The sequence below is a fragment of the Pan troglodytes genome, chromosome 6, assembly GCF_028858775.2.
Source record: "Pan troglodytes isolate AG18354 chromosome 6, NHGRI_mPanTro3-v2.0_pri, whole genome shotgun sequence".
Taxonomy (NCBI): Eukaryota; Metazoa; Chordata; class Mammalia; order Primates; family Hominidae; genus Pan; species Pan troglodytes.
In genome coordinates this window covers 68,389,491-68,404,830 of record NC_072404.2, presented here as the reverse complement: position 1 = coordinate 68,404,830, position 15,340 = coordinate 68,389,491, and the positions used below count along the sequence as shown (strand labels likewise).

At 41.3% G+C, this 15,340-nt stretch overlaps 1 protein-coding gene and 1 pseudogene across 1 annotated transcript in view; both read right to left on the bottom strand.

Moving 5' to 3' along the window:
- Positions 1 to 221: 221 nt before the first annotated feature.
- The window catches only part of LOC129144580 (coiled-coil domain-containing protein 144A-like), a 47,084-nt gene continuing 31,965 nt past the window's right edge, over positions 222 to 15,340 (bottom strand). Inside the window, exons 7-8 of the transcript XR_010158877.1 lie at positions 7,599 to 8,089; positions 222 to 2,024 (exon numbers count right to left, since the gene is read on the bottom strand). The gene's annotated coding sequence lies outside the window, so the exon portion shown is untranslated. The remainder of the gene's footprint in view (positions 2,025 to 7,598; positions 8,090 to 15,340) is intronic.
- Positions 985 to 1,084, bottom strand: LOC129135589 (U6 spliceosomal RNA; annotated as a pseudogene).

Sequence of the window (15,340 nt, the reverse complement as noted above, 5' to 3'; positions counted from 1 at the left end):
GGCACATATACACCATGGAATATTATGCAGCCATAAAAAACGATGAGTTCATGTCCTTTGTAGGGACATGGATGAAGCTGGAAACCATCATTCTCAGCAAACTATTGCAAGGACAAAAAACCAAACACTTCATGTTCTCACTCATAGGTGGGAATTGAACAATGAGAACACATGGACACAGGAAGGAGAACATCACACACCGGGGACTGTTGTGGGGTGGGGGAAGGGGGAGGGATACCATTAGGAGATATACCTAATGCTAAATGACAAGTTAATGGGTGCAGCACACCAACATGGCACACATATACATATGTTAACAAACCTGCACATTGTGCACATGTACCCTAAAACTTAAAGTATAAAAAAAAAAAAATTAGCTGGGCGTGGTGCTGTGCGCCTGTAATCCCAGCTACTCAGGAGGCTGAGGCAGGAGAATCACTTGAACCTGGGAGGCAGAGGTTGCAGTAAGCTGAGATCACACCACTGCACTCCAGCCTGGGTGACACAGCGAGACTGTCTCTCAAAAAGGAAAAAAAAAAAGTGACAAAGTAATATGAGGTCTTTTATTTATCACACAGAAAATAACTTGTTAAATTATAATACCTGTGCCAGCGAAGGTGCAGTGAAATGGCCATTTTCTTGTAGTATTAGTGGTGTTTAAATTGTATACAAGCCTTCCAGGATAAAGCTTGGAAATTTTTTTTAAATAATACAGACAGTGACTGATTATACTGCCTCCTCCACCTCCTGGCCTCAAGCAATCCTCCCACCTCAGCCTCCCAAAGTGCTGGAATTACAGGCTGACAGCCACCATGCCTGAAAGCTCGGCAATTTACATCAAGGGTAGTAAGAATGCTCATACCCTGCGACTCACAGTAATCTCACTTCTGAAAATATCATCTTTGGATATAATTCAACCTAAATAAAAGGTCATATGCACAAATACAGTGAAAATCTGGGAGTAATTTTTTTCTCTTTTTAAAAAAAAATATGGAATGCTTCACAAATTTGCATGTCATTCTTTCAGAGAGGCCATGCCAATCTCTCTATTGTTCCAACTTAAGTATGTGTGCTACTGGAGCAAGCATGAGTAATTTAAGATAGAGTGGTTAAGTGAAATAAGGAAGAGTTACGGAGAATTTAAAAATCTATGGTATTTATAGGCACCTAGTAACAGCTCAGTAAATGTTAGCTGCTACTATTGTTATTTTTATGGTAATTTCACTAAATTAAAAATTGTTTTTAAAAGCTACCATTGTCATGGAATGTAATGTATCCTACAGTATAATTGTAAAAATAGATACAATTTGTTCCTTGGTATATGGGGGGATTAATTCCAGCTCCCCCATTTCTGTGTATACCAAAATCCATGCATACTCAAGTTTTTGAAGTCAGTCCTGTGGAATCCACATGTAAAAAAAAATGCGAAAATTAGTGAGGTGTGGTGACGAGTACCTGTAGTCCCAGCTACTTGTGAGGCTGAGGAAGGAGGACTGCTTGAGCCCAGGAGGTTGAGGCTGCAGTGAGCCATAACTGCACCACTGCAGTCCAGTCTGGGGAACAGAGTGAGACAGAAGGTTGACTTTTTAATCAAATTTTTCTGTTCACTTGAAGATATGGTCAGGACTGTGGCATACGAAAATTCTTCATAAAATAACTGTCTAATCCAATTAATGCTGGAATTAGGGACAGAATGTTTTGGTGACTATTTATTCCTTCACTTGCTGTTATATAAACTATTGCCAGTGGGCACTTACCAACCAGAAGTGTCATCTCAGAGCTACTCACAATGAAAGGTGATCTCTGGGGCTCAGATGTGTTGAGGTCCCCATGCCTGGGCTATGGGTGCTGAGTGGGACTTACTTATCTATCCATTTTACATATTCCAGCACTGGGAAACTAGGGTTTATCCATCTTGATAAGATGTCATTTAAATTCCACTTGGCAAGAACCACAAATGGAAGAAAGGCCATGAAACCATAGTACAGTACTTGTTCTCAAGGGAATCTTCAGCTTAGGTGACTCTGTAAAAGAGAAATTACACTGTTGAAAAATCATCGCAGGTCAGTTGAGGTGGCTCATACCTATAATCCCAGCCCACTGGGAGACTAAGGCAGGAGGATCCCCTGAGGCCAGGAGTTCCAGACCAGCCTGGGCAACACAGTGAAACCTCAAAAAATCTCTACAAAAAATTAGAAAATGAGCTGGGTGTGGTAACACATTCCTATAGTCCCAGCTACTCTGGAGTCTGCAATAGGAGGATCGCTTGAGCCCAGGAAGTGGAAGCTGCAGTGAGCTCTGATCTCACCACTGCACTCCAGCCTGGGTGACAGAGTGAGACCCTGTCTCAACATACACACACCACACACACCCTCATCTCAGTCTGTCCAGCCTTGACTAATCAAAAGGGTCTTCTGGTTACAGAAGAGGTATGCTCTTTTGTAGGACAGGGAGAGACCAACAAGCTTGTTCACAGACTTTTCCTCATCCTTTGCTTAGTTTTCCAAGAACCCTCATAGTGGAAACAGAGTCCCTGGGAAAACGACCTAAATCTTTAGGTTACCAGAAGAGAAATATGCCTCCTTTGTCAATTAATAAATGGAACACTTGCCTTAAAATCCGGGGAGTTCTGCTAGAATGAATCACTCCCTAAGACCCTGACCTATGCAGGGAACATGAAAAACTGGAGTTTAACTGGGCACAGTGGATCATGCCTGTAATCCCAGCACTTTGGGAGGGCGAGGCAGGTGGATCACCTGAGGTCAAACCTGGCCAACATGGTGAAACCCCGTCTCTACTAAAAATACAAAAATTAGCTGGGCGTGGTGGTGGACGCCTGTAATCCCAGCTACTTGGGAGGCTGAGGCAGGAAAATTGCTTGAATCTGGAAGGCAGAGATTGCAGTTACTTCTAGAAGAATTCCATTAGCCATTTGAAATCCTTCAACATTCATTAAGGCCAAAGAGTTTTCACCTAATTTAATCTGATGGGTATGTGACCAGAGTCTTTCTAGGGAATAGAGACTCCCAAACTGTTCAGCTGGGAAGTGAGGAGAGAATTTATTACTCAAAATCAAAGGGAAATGAAAAGAGGCCAATCTAGAATGTCATTATTCTTTTTTCGGGGGGAATGGATTCCAGAGTCATTTTGTGACCTTTACATGACCTCCTTATTAGCATCTAAAAGCTTCCAGTATAGGATGCAGCCAGCTAGGTTCTCTTCTAATGTAATAAAATCTGCTTCAGCAAAGCTTATGCAGAGCCATCTCCAGACTCCAGAAATAATAAGCTATAAATTACTGGATCTCCCATTTGATATAATGAAGTATAAGCACAGTCCTGAATGACTCCTCTACATACTACTCTGGGTGGCTTGAAGTGAATTTGATACAAGAACTGGAGCGAGCGCAAAGCAGAGCTAGATCTAGGATTAATGCTCTTGGGCCCAGCTCCTCACTACTCACCGATGAGTCCAGTTCCAGAACCCAAGTAGAGGATGGGGAAACAAGGCTCCTGGCATTTCCCAATGTCTGCATCTCTTTCACATTTCTTGTCTCCTTGCAAAGAAACTAAACAGGCTCAACTGAAATAACTAAATGATTAAACCCTACGCAGAGAATCTCCAAAGATTCACAAAATATCATTCAAGACTGTTACACAGACAACCATGAGGATGACTTGATGTACCAGTGATCTACAATATTTGGGATCATTCCAAATTCCCATCAAGGATCTGCCTATATCAACATGGGAGCCAAGGACCAACCACTCAAATGGGCCCTGCTGCCAAGCCTTTTTTTTTTTTTTTTTTTTTTTTACAATGCCATCTCTTCATATTGTTCTGTTTAACAAAACTGCAGCCTGTCACCCATCCTTAAATCCCTTGGCCAATGGCACAGAGCCAGAGTATGCTACTCCCTAGCAGGAAATCAACAGGATGACCTACTAAACACCATTCAGAAGATGCTAAGACCCATGAATTGCAACAGGAAAGAGAATTAGTCAGGCAGGTACATGCTGTGCCAAAAATGCACTACAACCCCCACCCAATTCTGCCTAATCCTAGCTAGGCTGACACCAACCTGATGAGACAGGCCTATAAGATCTCAAACTAAAACAGAAACTCTTGAACCGGGTTCTTGCGAACCCAGGAAGCAGCAGTAAACCATTAAAGAACAGATAAGTTCTTGAGGTGAAGCAGAGTTTCAGATAAATGGAATGCTGGTAGAACACAGGGCTCAAAGGAGCAAAAGTTAACCTAAGCCTAGGTAGAACCTTGTTTACTAGAGTATTAGGCATGGGTTGTGGCAACTATTCTAACCAAAGAGGCTCCACTGAGGGCGGGTTGGCAATCCAAGGTATAGCATGCATAGGGCTGGTGAAATTCAGGGTGACTGAAACAAAAGCTTCAGAACCAGGAAGACCACATCTGGGGGTAGAGCACAAAACTCTCAAGAGATGAATCTTTGTAAGAGTGAGGCAAACTATATAGCAGTTTTAGGAGACCTGTTGGTGCCCAGCAAGAGCTCCAAACAGGCTATATGCAGGGATGCAGGCTGTAGTTTCAGGAGAGAAGGTTCACAAAAGTCATTCAGTCCAAGATCCCAAACTGCGTTCTCTACTAAAAGGAATCAAGGCCCCCTAGAGAAATGGCTGACTCCATGTATGGTACAGTATATTGATCCTGGAACATCTTTTTTGCCAGAAAGCAAGGAAGCCATCAAAGTCCAACAGGATCACATCAAAAAGACGTAAGAGTCAACTTGAAGAGATAATTATTAACCTAGATGAGACAATGTAAGCATCCAAAACAATAAAGACTGCAATGGCCTGAAATACATCAAATGCAAACAATAATCTATGAGTTCATAATGGCATTCAGAAAAAAAAAACTATTGGTCACTAGAGTGAAGGTTAGTAGGTCACTAACTTATTACTCTGAAAAGTGACTTAAAATGAGAGGTAAGGTGGAGAATTAGCTATTTATTCAGTTTTTCCTGTAAAAACATAAATTTTTAGGGAGATTGAAGCAGATGAAACAAATCTGGAAAAATGGAGATAACTGCTTAATCTGCGGGTTGGGTACATGAAGGTTCATCATATTTCTTTTGTGTATATTTGAACCCCCTACAAAAAAAAAGCACAAGACAGAATGTGAGCCAAGCAGCTTAGGGTTTAGGCAAGGCTTCTGCCTACAGAGACACTAGGATATGAGGGGTAGTTTTAGCCCTGATGGGCTGAGCCAACTGGAGGTATATAAGGAGGTGCTAAATTGCAGAGGTATCATGTTGCCCAGCACTTGATCAAATCCTAGATCCTAGGTCTGCTTGGTAGTATGCTTCCTAGATGGTGGATCTGAGGCTACCTACAGAACTTCCTTTGCAGTCATAATTCGCTCAGAAACTACAAAAGTGCTTGCTCTTGAAAATGGAGCCTGTCTTTGTCCATTTCATGCTGCTATAAAAGAATGCTGCAGACTGCATAATTTACAAGAAAGAAAAAAGGAAGGAGGGAAAGAGGGAAGGAGGAAAGGAAGGGAATGAATGGAAGGAAGGGAAGGAAAGGAAGGAAGGGAAGGAAGGGAAAGAGGGAAAGAGGGAAGGAGGAAGGGAGGGAAGGAGGTAGGGAGAGAGAGAGGGAGGGAGGGGAAGGGAAGGGAGGAGCAGGGAAAGGAGGAAGAAAAGGAAAGGAAAGAAAAGAAAAGGTAAGGAACAAATTTTATTTCTTACAGTTCTGGATGTTAGGAAGTCCAAGGTTGAGAGGCCTGCATCAGGTAGGGATCTTCTTGCTGTGTAGAGGAAGACTATCTTCCTCTACACATCATCTCACGACAGAAGGCAGGACAAGAGAGTGCAAGAAAGCAAGAGGGCAAAAGGGGCTGAACTCTCTTTTATAATAAGCCCACTCTGATTGCTAATCTATTACCACAATAACAACATTAACTCATTCATGAGGGCTCTCTTATTAGGCCTCACATCCCAACTGTTGCATTGAGGACTGAGTTTCCAGCACATAAACTTTGGGGGACACATTTAAACCATAGCAGAGCACTTATGTTAATTCAACCAAGAGGAGCTGGGAAAATCAAAGGCATGAGAAAGACAACAAATGCTGGCAGAGAAATATGTGCAGGTTAAGGAAAAAAGTCACAATGAATCCTGTAGTGCAGGCTACTTCATCAAAAGCACCTAAAAAAGATCTCATTAACTCCCCCAACTCACCTCCACCCACGTCTAAAGGGCCACACACAGCACTACCAAAGGCAGTACAATGAGAACAGCATTCTCCTCAACAGACGAGCTGTGAGTACCCAGACACCCGACCTCAACAGCTCCAGAACAGCCCTAAAACAGCTCCTCCCTAACCACCACTCAAGTCACCAGCTGGGAAAATATTCGGAAAACCCAAATCCTGACACACCACTATGAAACAACTTAAACAGCAAATAACAACCCATTTAAACAGCAATGTCAGCGGCTGGGAAAAAAAGGAACAATGAGTAGAGGAAAAGCAGACCTCTTGGGGTCCAATAAGACCCAGTCTCTCAGCTTCAGCACTTTCAAATGCAGAATCCATACACCTCTGGGGCCTGTGGAGCTCCACGAGGCATGTTGTCCTCAAAGATAAATGAGCAGGCAAGCTGGCTAGAAAACCACTAAGGGTATTATTCTTTAAAGAATCTTTATAGGGTCACAGAGGAATGGGTCTTACAGGCGTTGTGTATTCCCCACAGATTCTGAGGATGATGTCAGTATCCCTTTCCAGATGTGTTTAACACTTTGTGGTCGCTTGTATTCCTGCCACTGAGTGCCAGTGCTTTGTTAATTTGAACTGATTCCAATTCACGCTGACCCTGGCTCCCTGGATCTGGTTACCATTAGCCAAGACTGTCATCCATACTGTACCCTTTTAAAGAGTCCTAAAAACAACTCTTCACCTACTCTTCCAAGACAAGTAAAAACGTCTCCCAAAGAAATGGGGAAAAAAGATTGAGAGAGAGAAAACAATTAACATACTAACAAGACAGTAGAAAGAGAAGCGGGAGGAGAAACCAGGAAAATCATATGTGGGCTCACACCTATTTCCAAAGCTGGACTAACATCCTTTTGCTTGTGTCTGAATAAGGCATAAATTTTAAGCTGCTAATGAAAAAAAAAGAAAAAGAGAAAGAAGCAGGCCCAGGCCGGGCGTGGTGGCTCACGCCTGTAATCCTAGCACTTTGGGAGGTCGAGGCGGGTGGATCACCCAAGGTCAGGAGTTCGAGACAAGCCTAGTCAACATGGTGAAACACCATCTCTACTAAAAATACAAAAAATTAGCTGGACATGGTGGCGCATGCCTGTAAATCCAGCTACTCGGGAGGCTGAGCAGGAGAATAGCTTGAACCCGGAAGGCAGAGAGAATGTGATGACCTGAGATCACGCCATTGCCCTCAAGCCAGGGCAATGACAGCAAAATTCAGTCAAAAAAAAAAAAAACATAAAATAACTCAGACTTCATTAAATACAACCCTAGTGGCGAATGACTATTGGTCAACAGTAAAAAAAGATGGATTACTCAGAACAGAGATTGAGTCCAATAAGAATCCAAGAATCTTACCTTTAAATAACGAAATAAATCCTTTCCTTTGAAAGTAATATCCTCTTAAGGCCAGGAATTCCATTAGTAGACAGCCTTCTTAAAAAAAAAATTCCTGGCCAGGCATGGGTTCACACTTGTAATCCCAGTACTTTGGGAGGGTGAGGCAGGAGGATCACCTGAGGTCAGGAGTTCGAGACCAGCCTGGCCAACATGGTGAAACCCCATCTCCACTAAAAATACAAAAATTAGCCTGATGTGGTGGTCGGCACCTATAATCCCAGCAACCTGGGAGGCTAAGGCAGGAGAATCGCTTAAACCCAGGAGGCAGAGGTTGCAGTGAGCCAAGGTCGTGCCATTGCACTCCAGCCTGGGCGACAAGAGTAAAAACTCTGTCTCAAAAAAAAAAAAAAAAACTCCTTTGGGAAGAGCTTCTACGTAAAAATCTTCAACATGAGACTGGAAAAAAGGGTATGGGACCATCCCTGGACCTTTGGCTTTTACAGCTGGAGCTATAAGAACAAAAAGAAAAAGGGATATCATTTAACCACAATATATAGAAAAGAATAATTATTGGTCTTTAACTTTTACACTTTGATCTTTAATTCTGTTATTGTAATTGAGTGCAAAGAAAAATAGTACAAGTGAAGTAGAACACCAAAAATGCTAATATTCTGTTTATCAAAGTCTATAGTGAAATATCCCATTAAATCCAAGTGCAGTGACTCACACCCATAATCCCAGCACTTTGGGAGGCTGAGGCAGGTGAATCTCCTGAGGTCAGGAGTTTGAGGCCAGCCTGGTCAACATGGTGAAACCCCAATCTACTATAAATACAAAAATTAGGCAGGCGTGGTGGCAGGGGCCTGTAATCCCAGCTACTTAGGAGGCTGAGGCAGGGAGAATTGCTTGAACCCAGGAGGTAAGCTTGCCATGAGCTGAGATCACACCTGCACTCCAGTGTGGGTGACAGAACAAAACTCCATCTTACCAAAAAAAAAAAAAAAAAAAAAAAAAAAGAACAGCTAGTAGGTGACATTTGCTATGGGGAGACTAGGAGTGATATGATCTTGTTGCAATCCTTCCATTTTAGTAAATCTAAACAGTGTGAATCCATTCTGTTTCGTCCCCACTCCACTCCAGATCCAAAACAAGAAAATCAATTATGTTTATATTTCTTTAAAAACATATCTAACTAAATCATCTAATTAAAAGACAATATGCATGGCTCCATACTCTAAAAGAAAACTTATGTCCTGCGTATCATGGACATTTGATGAATACTTGTTCAGTTGACTGGTGTAGACTTCAATAATAACCTGTTCGATGCATTATGCCAGATAAATCTTGCGTCTCAAAAGTAGGACAAATATTGGTCTTTCAGTTTTGTCTACCCAAAATGCAATATTTACATGTATTTATAATGGGTTAATAAAAAGAAAATGAGTTTATTGTTCTAGAGAGTATGAGAATTTGAAAACATGAATTCTCCTGTCCTGGCACATAATTAACACTTAGAGGTATATTATTTCATGTGGAGGGTACCATTAAAAGAATTCAATGTTAAGCCTTAAATAATTATTTCACATAATCTTCTAATCTGACTTAAGTCTGAAGACCTATCTCCTGAAGCTGTTTCATCAAGTTGTAAATTTTCACCTGTTGAATTCACAAGTTCATGTCTGAAAGGTGAGAATACTTAATATTCACTAGGCAATATTCACCAAATAATATCTACTAGTACATATTTAACATTTCATCACCAAGGGTGGTTGTGCTAAGAAAAGACAGGCTGGGCATGGTGGCTGACACCTTTAATCCCAGCACTTTGGAAGGCCGAGGCAGGCAGATTACGAGGTCAGGAGTTCGAGGCCAGCCTGGCCAACATGGTGAAAGCCTGTCTCTACCAAAAATAGAAAAATTAGCCAGGCATGGTGGCAGGCACCTGTAATCCCAGCTACTCAGGAGGCTGAGGCAGAAGAATTGCCTAAATCCAGGAGGTGGAGGTTGCAGAAACCACAATCACGCCACTGCATTCCAGCCTGGGTGAAAGAGCAAGATTCTGTCTCAATCAATCAATCAATCAACCAATCAATCAATAAAAATATAAGGAGAAAGCATTTACTGTGTATTTATATGCCCAGTATTACGTGAAGCACTTTACTATCTTATGAAATCTTCGGGATAGATCTTCAGTTCTCCTGACCACAAAAGAGGACACTAAAGTTCAGACATGAGAAGAGACATGGCCAACCTGTGTCCCCAGGGCCTACGGTCTTACCACTAGGTTACAGTGTTTCCAGTTATCACATGTTGTGAGATTTTTGCTTTAAAATAAACCAAAAAGAACCAAAGGCGAAAAAGGCATAAGCTATTAAAAAGTGGGAGAAACACTAAGAGAACCTTAAGCATATAACTAAAAATATTATGGAAATGTTATTGAATTCATTAGCAAATTTAATTCTAGATTTTCACTGAGGAATAGGTTATATTACTCATGATGAAGAAAAAATGTTCAATATGGTTTATCATGCTTAAACGTTCACTTAAAGCAATTCAGTTAAAATTCTGCAAATCATACAATTTTATAGTTTGCTAGTAGGTTACAAGTAAATAGTCATCCAAATAAAAACAGTAAAACACATGATGTTTTCCACTGGTTGTTGCTCTTTTTAGGTGAGCATTTGATATATACCAATAGACAAAGGATAATAACAAATTGCTAATTTCTTTCATCATTATATAAAGGTGGCTTAAGGGCAGAATAGTATAAGGGCAATGACGAATTTGAAATCTAACGTCAACTCAGTAATGCATCAAGATAAAAGTAGAGACGACAGGGGCACCTTGGTGTACTGAATATTTATTTATTTATTTATTTATTTATTTATTTATTTTGAGATGGAGTTTTGCTCTTTTTGCCCAAGCTAGAGTGCAATGGTGCAATCTCGGCTCACTGCAACCTCTGCCTCCCAAGTTCAAGTGATTCTCCTGCCTCAGCCTCCCGAGTAGCTGGGATTACAGACATGCGCCACCATGCCCGTCTAATTTTGTATTTTTAGTAGAGATGGGGTTTCTCCATGTTGGTCAGGCTGGTCTCGAACCCCCGACCTAGATATCTGCCTGCCTCGGCCTCCCAAAGTGCTGGGATTACAGGCATGAGCCACTGCACCCAGCGTATTTTAAGTATTTTTATCTTCCACTTTTTAATTTATCTGGGTCCAACGAATTCCAAATTTAACAAAGCAGACTAAGAGAAACAATTCATTAAAAAAAATAATATTTGGCCAGGCACAGTGGCTCACGCCTGTAATCCCAGCGCTTTTGGAGGCCAAGGCGGGTGGATCAGGAGGTCAGGAGTTCAAGACCAGCCTGGCCAAGATTGTGATACCCTGTCTCTACTGAAAATATAAAAATCAGCCAGGCGTGGTGGCTGGCGCCTGTAATTCCAGCTGCTCAGGACCCAGGAGGCTGAGGTTGCGGTGAGCCGAGATCGTGCCACTGCACTCCAGCCTGGGCAACAGAGCAAGGCTCTGTCTCAAAAAAAAAAAAAAAAAAAAAAAAAAAAAAAATTCTTAAGGGAGTTACAAACACAAAAATGAAGGAAAGAATAGCTGCTATCACAAAACCAGATTTAAGTCCATAGCCCACAGATCCTACACAGCAATTACACAATGGAGAACACAGAGCAACCAGCTAACAATATCGCCACAGGATCAAAATCTCATATACCAGTGTTAATCTCAAATTAAATGGTCTAAATGCTCCACTCAGAAGTCAGGGTGGTTAAGTTGAATACAAAAACGAAAACCAACCACTGCTTGTCTTCAAAACCCATCTCACATGTAATACCATGCAAAGGCTCAGTGTAAAGGAATGAAGAAGGATCCATCATGCAAATAAAATGGAAGAGTAAAGGTTGCCATTCTTTTCTTCTTTCTTTCTTTTTTTTGAGATGCAGTCTTGCTCTGTCGCCCAGGCTGGAGTGCAGCGGTGTGATCTCGGCTCACTGTAAGCTCTGCCTCCGGGTTCAAGTGATTCTCCTGCCTCAGCCTCCCAAGTAGCTACTTTTTGTATTTTTAGTAGAGACGGGCTTTCACCATGTTAGCCAGGATGGTCTCAATCTCCTGACCTCACGATCCGCCCACCTCGGCCTCCCAAAGTGCTGGGATTACAGGTGTGAGCCACCAAGCCCAGCCGCTATTCTTATATCAGATAAAACAGACTTTAAATCAACAACAGTAAAAAAAGACAAAGACGAGCATTACATAATGATAAAAGACTCAATTCAACAGGAAGACTTCATTATCTTAAATATATACACACCCAACATTGGAGCACTCAGATTCATAAAACAGTACTTCTAGACCTATGAAAAAGTTTAGACAGCCACATAATAATAGGCGACTTCAACACCTCGCTGACAGCATTAGACAAACCACTGAGACAAAACCTACAAAGAAATTCTGGACTTAAATTTGACTCTTGATCAATGAGGCCTAATAGACATCTATAGAATACTCTATCCCAAAATCACAGAACATACTTTCTTCTCATGTGCACATGGAACATACTCTAAGGTCAACCACATGCTTGGCCATAAGCAAGTCTCCATAAATTTAAAAATAAAATAAAATCATACCAAGCACACTCTTGGATTACACTGCAATAAAAACATATCAATACTGAGATATCTCAAAACTACAGAATTACATGGAAGTTAAAAAATGTGCTCCTGAATGACTTTTGGGTAAACGATGAAATTAAATCAGAAACAAAAAATCTTCAAAATAAATAAAAACAGAGACACTACATATCAAAACCTCTGGCATATTGCAAAAGCAGTGTTAAGAGGAAAGTTTACAGTGTTAAGTGCACATGCCAATACGTTAGAATGATCTGAAATTAACAATCTGACATTACGCTTGGAGGAACCAAAAAACAAGAAAATAACCCCAAAACTAGCAGAGGAAAAGAATTAACTAAAATCAGAGCAGAAATGAATGACACTGAAACCCCAAAACCCACACAAAGGATAAACAAAAATTGATTCCTTGAAAGAATAAAAAAGATTGATAGACTTCTAATTGGATTAACCAAAAGTGAGAATATTTAAATAAGCACCATCAGATATGACACAGATGACATTACAACCAATCCAACAGAAATAAAATAGATCCTCAGAGACTATTATGAACACCTCCATGCACACAAATTAAAATTTCTACAGGAAAACAGATAAATTCCTGGAAACACAAAAATTTTCAAGACTGAACCAGGAAGAAACTGAAATCATGAACAGACCAGTAACAAGTTCTGAAATTGAAGCAATAATAAAAAAGCCTACTAACCAAAATAAGGCCTGGACCAGATGGATTCACAGCTGAATCAGAACCAAAGCTGTTCTCAATCCTACGGAAACTCTTCCAAAATATTGACGAGGAGGGACCCCTCCCTAATTCAGGAGTTGGAGACCACCTGGACAACATGGCAAAACCCTGTCTCTACAAAAAAATACAAAAATTAGCTAGGCGTGCTGGCATACACATGTTGTCCCAGCTATTTGGGGGGCTGAGGCAGGAGGATCACTTGAGCCCAAGAGGTTGAGGCTGCAGTGAGTTGTGTTTGCACCACTGCACTCTAGCCTGAGAAACAAAGTAAGACCCTGTCTCAAAAAACAAAACAAAACACAAAGCTAAAATTGACAAATGGAACTTAATTAAAGAGCTTCTGTACATCAAAAGAAACTATTAACAGAATAAAAAGACAACCTACAGAATGGGAGATTTTTGCAAAGTATGCCTCTGACAAAGGACTAATATCCAGCATCTATAAGGAACAAACAAATTTACAAGAAAAAAACAACCCCATAAAACAGTGGGCCAAGGACATGAACAGATATTCCTCAAAAGAAGACATACATGCATCTAGTAAGCACATTTTAAAAAAAGATTCCTATCATTAATCATTAGAGAAATGCAAATCAAAACCATGAGAGACTAACCCACACCAGTTGGAATGGCAATTAGTCAAAAATATTTAGTAACAGATGCTGGTGAGGTTGTACAGAAAAGGGAACACTTATACACTGCTGGTGGGAATGTAAATTAGTTCAGCCACTGTGAAAAGACATTTGGTGATTTCCCAAACAACTTAAAACTGAACTACCATTCTACCCAGAAATCCCAATATTGGGTATATACCCAAAGGAATATAAATCATTCTACCCAAAAGACACATGCACTTGTATGTTTATCGCCACACTATTCACAATAGCAAAGACATGGAGTCAACCAGGAGCCCATCAAAGGTGGATTGGATAAAGGAAACATGGTACATTCACACCATGTTACACTATATAGCCATAAAAAGAACAAAATCATGTACTTCGCAGCAACATGGATTTAGCTGGAAGCCATTATCCTACACAAACTAATGCAGGAACAGAAAACCAAATACTACATGTTCTCACTTAGAACTGGAAGCCAACCACTGGGTACACATGGATAAAAAGATGAGAACAGCAGACACTGAAGACTACAAGAAGGGGAAGGATGGGAGGCGAACCAGTGTCAAAAATGACCTATTGAGTAGTAAATACTCACTACCTGGGTGACAGGGTCAATCATACCCCAAACCTCAGCATTATGCAATATACCTTTGTAAAAACATCTGCACATGTACCCCCTGAATCTAAAATAAAAGAAAGAAAAAGAATAAACAAAATGCTTTTTAAAACTTGCCAAAGAAGCCAGGCGCAGTGGCACACTTCTGTAATCCCAGCACTTTGGGAGGGGGGGGCGGGCGGATCACGACGTCAGGACATTGAGGCCATCCTGGCTAACACGGTGAAACCCTGTCTCTATTAAAAATACAAAAAAGTTAGCCAGGAGTGGTGGTGGGCGCCTGTAGTCCCAACTACTCGGGAGGCTGAGGCAGGAGAATGGCGTGAACCCGGGAGGTGGAGCTTGCAGTGAGCGGAGATCGCGCCACTGCACTCCAGCCTAGGCAACACAGAGAGGCTCCGTTTCCAAAACAAAACAAACAAAAAAAAACTTGCCAAAAAATAGAAAAACAATCCTAAAATTCACATGGAAGCAAAAAAAAAAAAAAAACCCAGACTAGTCCGCCTACTTATGAGGAAAAAGAGCAAAGCTGGAGGCATCACTTCTACCTGACTTCAAAATACATTAGGAGGGGCCGGGTGCGGTGGCTCACACTGTAATCCCAGTACTGTGGGAGGCCAAGGCGGGCAGATCACGAGGTCAGGAGATCGAGGCCATCTTGGCTAACACGGTGAAACGCTGTCTCTATTAAAATACAAAAAAATTAGCCGGGCGTGGTGGCGGGCGCCCGTAGTCCCAGCTACTAGGGAGTCTGAGGCAGGAGAATGGCGTGAACCCGGGAGGCAGAGCTTGCACTCAGTGAGCAGAGATCACGCCACTGCACTCCAGCCCTCCAGCCCGGGTGACAGAGCGAGACTCCCTCTCAACAACAACAACAATAACAAAAAATTACAAGGTACAGTGACTAAAACATGGATTGTTATAAAAACAGATACACAGACCAATGGAACAGAATAGAGAACCCAGAAATAAATCTACATATTTACAGGCACATGATTCTTGACAAAGGTGTCAAAGGTGTCAACAACATAACATTGGCAAAGAACACTCTCTTCAACAAATTGGGCTGGGGAAACTGGATATCAGTAGGATGAAGAATGAAAGCAGATCCTTATCTTTCACCATAAAATCAACTCA